The sequence below is a fragment of the Mirounga angustirostris genome, unplaced genomic scaffold (genome assembly GCF_029215605.1).
Source record: "Mirounga angustirostris isolate CCGP_5_RB_7025 unplaced genomic scaffold, mMirAng1.0.hap1 SCAF_13, whole genome shotgun sequence".
Taxonomy (NCBI): domain Eukaryota; kingdom Metazoa; phylum Chordata; class Mammalia; order Carnivora; family Phocidae; genus Mirounga; species Mirounga angustirostris.
Genome location: NW_026991721.1, coordinates 64,082,810 through 64,087,524, shown reverse-complemented (window position 1 = coordinate 64,087,524; position 4,715 = coordinate 64,082,810). Strand labels below are relative to the sequence as shown.

General features: G+C 36.6%; 1 non-coding gene across 1 annotated transcript; it reads right to left on the bottom strand.

Moving 5' to 3' along the window:
* Positions 1-303: 303 nt before the first annotated feature.
* Positions 304-410, bottom strand: LOC123858052 (U6 spliceosomal RNA). The gene has a single exon (XR_006794020.1). It is a non-coding gene; the product is annotated as a U6 spliceosomal RNA (small nuclear RNA).
* Between the last annotated feature and the right edge of the window lie 4,305 nt (positions 411-4,715).

The following is a 4,715-nucleotide window of genomic DNA, read 5'->3' as shown; positions in this document are numbered from 1 at the left end:
AGGTATAAGGTGGCTCTTCTTCTTGTTTTTAATTTTAATTTAAATTAAATTAGGTATAAGGTGCCTCTTCTTCTTGTTTTAAATTTTAGATTTTTTTTTTTTTTTTTTTTTTTTTATTTATTTGACAGAGAGAAACACAGCGAAAGAGGGAACACAAGCAAGGGGAGTGGGAGAGGGAGAAGCAGGCTTCCCGCGGAGCAGGGAGCCCGATGTGGGACTCGATCCCAGGACCCTGGAATCATGACCTGAGCCGAAGGCAGACGCTTAACGACTGAGCCACCCAGGCGCCCCTTGTTTTAAATTTTAAATATGGAATGCTTCATGAATTTGCATGTCATCCTTGTGCAGGGCCCATGCTAATCTTCTCTGTAACATTCCAATTTTAGTACATGTGTTGCTGAAGCCATCACTGGTGCCTATTCTTGTAAGAGACTACTACTTACAGGCTGTGGGGTGTGTGTATGTGTGTGTGTGTGTGTGTATATCTGTGTGTGTGTATACGGGTGCACGCAAATAAGATTTTGATAGAAACAGGCCTCAAGAAACAAAGACAACATAGGCAACACAGGCAGGGAATTTTTGGTGAAAAAGTAATGATTAAAACCTAGAGAAGGAGACAGCTCTACAGACAAGACAGGTCAGAGGGAACTTCATAGTGCGAGAGAGATTGAGTTAGCAGAGGGTCCGAGGTATGTTATTGGACCAGCAGTGTGCCCGCCTCATGCCTGTGGGCTGGCAGAAGGCCTTAGGCCAGCTTTTAGGAATAGGTGGTTTAGTCTGGGAAGGTGGCCTGAGGCCATGGGGCAGTGTCAAGGTTTGGTAGCCTCTCCAGATGGGGAATCTTGTTGGCATACCATACTCCACGCGGAGCATTTGTTAAACAGCTAGTCCAGCTCCAGCAAAATGTGGCTGCCTAAAGTGACAGAAAGAAAAGATACATTTTGAGTGAGTTTAATGGGTTTTCCTGCTCAGTTCTCTACTTTCAAAAGACCTACTTCACACATATAGTGATTAGCCGGTTTATGAATTTCTTGCATTAAATAGTTTTTATAACAAATTCAAAAATTCACAAAATTAGACAGAATAGTATAATGAATCCTCATGTCCCTATTACCCAGACACAAAATAAACTCACAGCCACTTTCATTTCATCTGTACCCCTCCCCCATCAGAGTATTAACACACATCCCCTAAATAATGTCATATGTAAACATTTGTATATGCTTTTCTAAACAATAGAGTTTTTTAAAAATTACAATCTTAACATCATTATTGCATTGAAAAAAATTAGTAAGTTCTTAATATCATCAAATATCCAGTGTTCGCATTTGCACAATTGTCTCCTATTTTTTCCAGTTGAATTAGGATCTAAATAAGATTCACGCATTGCAAGCAACTGATACTTCTCTTTGTCTCCTCAATTTATAGATTCCTCTGCCTTTCTTTTACTACTTTATAATTCATTTGTTGAAGAGATCAGGCCATTTCCTATTTTCTAGATAGGACTGCATCCCTCTGGTATCATTTACCTTGCTCCTTTGTCCCCTATATTTCCCATAACATGGCAGCTAGATCTAGTGACTTGTTGGTTTAATTCCGATTTGTTTCTTTCTTTGCAAGACTACATTGTAAGTATTGTCATGCACTTCTATCGGCCAGCACATATGACCTGTTGTCTCTTTTTGTGATGTAACAGCCATTAATAATCATCATCCAGATTCATGATTTCATTTGGGGATTTGCAAAATGGTGGCATTCTAATTCTATTATTCCTTCCTCATTTATTACTTGGACTATTTCTGTAGAGAGAATTGTTTCCTCGTCACCTATTTAGTTAACTTATGATATAGTTTAATCAGGAAAAACAGGTTAAATGTTTCTTTCCCTATACTTACCTGCATTCAGAATAGTGGGTTGGTTCCCTTATATCCTCCAGAGGTGACCAATGAGGTTTTTTGTTTTATGGTATCATTAGGAAGGAACTCATGAATTTTAACATATTCCATGTGTTTCAATTCATTGCGGTTGTTCTTCTCTTTGTGCTCAGATTTTCTCATCTCTGGCAGGTGAGAACCTCTAAATTGCTTCCTGAGTTCTGACATGGCCATGACCCCAGTCATCATCTTCTGGAAAAAAAAGGTATCCAAGCTTGGAAATGGAAATCTCTCTTAAAGAGAAAATATATTATGAGTTTATACTGATACTTTCAATCCAAATTTAAGATTACAGGGCTTTGCTTAACTCTTCAATTTTATTTTTTACTTTTTATTTTTTTGCCTAATAATTTTTTTAATTTAAATTCAATTAGCCAACGTATAGTACATCATTAGCTTTTGATTTAATGTTCAATGATACATTAGTTGAATATAACACCCAGTGCTCATCATATCACATGCCCTCTTTAATGCCCATCATCCAGTTACCCCATCCCCCACCCACCTCCCTTTCCGCAACCCTCAGTATTTTTTATTTTTTTATTTTTAAATTTTTTTTCTTTATTATGTTATGTTAATCACCATACATTACATCATTAGTTTTTGATGTAGTGTTCCATGATTCATTGTTTGTGTATAACACTCAGTGCTCCATTCAGTACGTGCCCTCTTTAATACCCATCACCAGGCTAACCCATCTCCCCCTCCCTTCTAGAACCCTCAGTTTGTTTCTCAGAGTCCATAGTCTCTCATGGTTTGTCTCCCCCTCCGATTGCCCCCCTTCATTTTTCCCTTCCTACTATCTTCTTCTTTTTTTTAACATATAATGTATTATTTGTTTCAGAGGTACAGGTCTGTGATTCAACAGTCTTACACAATTCACAGCACTCACCATAGCACATACCTTCCCCAGTGTCTATCACCCAGCCACCCCATCCTGCAACCCTCAGTATTTTGAATCTTTTCCTCTTATGGGAAAAAATCTTGGCTCTTAATGACAATAGTGTAATTGCTTAGTTGTTTTATCCTATTATATAGATTATATAGATTTTGGACAAATAATACCAAAATATGTGAAAATAGTTATTATTATTATTATTATTGCAGTTCTTAGATTTATCTTACTAGAGACATACAGCTGAATTGTTGTATTTTGAAACCATTTAAAATAATATACCTCTGCATCATATGCCTATTTAATTTTGTTCTTATTTTAGGCGTTGTTTTTTTTCATTCTGATTTGACACTATTTATAATCATCTAAAATATTTTCATGGCTCATTTTCCTAGAACTAGGCTTCTTGGGTCAAATCTGAAAAAACTGCACTTGTGAGCAGTGCATAATATATAGAATTGTCAATTCACTATGGTGTTTACCTGAAACTAATATAACATTATTTGTCAGCTATGCTTTGATAAAAAATAATGTAAAAAATAAAAAAACAAGGTATTATTCAGAGAAGTCCAGCTTCTATCCCAAACTCTCCTCTTTTTTTTCCCCTTTCCCTTTAGCCAACAATTTTATTTACTTTATGGTTTATCCTTCTGAATTTTCTACATAGGTAAAACTATACCTGAATCTTACATACATGTGTGCATATGTGTGTATACAGAACTATATTCTGGAAATCATGCCATAGTAATATATAGAGATAGTCTGCATTCCTTTCCATAGTTGCATAGTACTTCACTATTTGAATGTACATAGTTTATCCAGTAGATTCCTGTTGATGGACATTAGGTTAGGTTTTTTGCTATTACAAAACAAGTGTTCATGTTTTTGAGTTTCTGTCAGTGTTTTTTAGGACAGATACCTAGAAGTAGGCTTTCTGGGTCAAAGGATCAGAGTGCATATGCTATTTTGCTAAATATCGCTAAATTCCTGTCTGTAGGATTGTACCTCTTTGCATTACTTCCAGCAATGATGGGAGTTCCTGTTTTCTCAAAGCCTGGTCAAAAGAGTACATGTTGATATTTTGGATTTTTACCACTCTGATAGGTGAGAAGCAGTTCACTGGTGTATTTTTTATTTTTATTTAAATTTAATTTAGTTAACATATAGTGTATTATTAATTTCAGGGGTAGAATTTAGTGATTCATCATTTGCATATAACAGCCAGTGCTCATTACATCAAGTGCCCTCCTTAATGCCCATCACCCAATTACCCCATCCCCCCACCCATAGCCCTCCAGCAACCCTCAGTTTGTTCCTTAAGAGTCTCTTATGGTTTGCCTCCCCCTCTGTTTTTGTATTATTTTATTTTTCCTTCCCTTCTCCTATGTTCATTTGTTTTGTTTTTGAAATTCCAAATCCGAGTGAAATCATACGGTATTTGTCTTTCTCTGACTGACTTATTTTACTTAGCATAATACCCTCTAGTTCCATTCACATTGTTGCAAATGACAAGTTTTCATTTTTCCTGATGGCTGAGTAATACTCCATTGTATATATATACTACATTTTTATCCATTTATCTGTCTATGGACATCTGGGCTCTTTCCATATTTTGGCTATTGTGAACATTGCTGCTGTAGACATTGGGGTGCAGGTGCCCCTTCAAATCACTGTTTGTATCCTTTGGATAAATACCTAGAATTGCAATTGCTGGGTCATAAGGTAGCTCTATTCTATGTTTAACTTTTTGAGGAACCTCCACACTGTTTTCCAGAGTGGCTGCACCGGCTTGCATTCCCACCAACAGTGTAAAGGTTTCCCCTTCTCTGCATTCTTGCCAACATCTGTTGTTTCCTGAGTTAATTTTAGCCATTCTGAGGATGTGA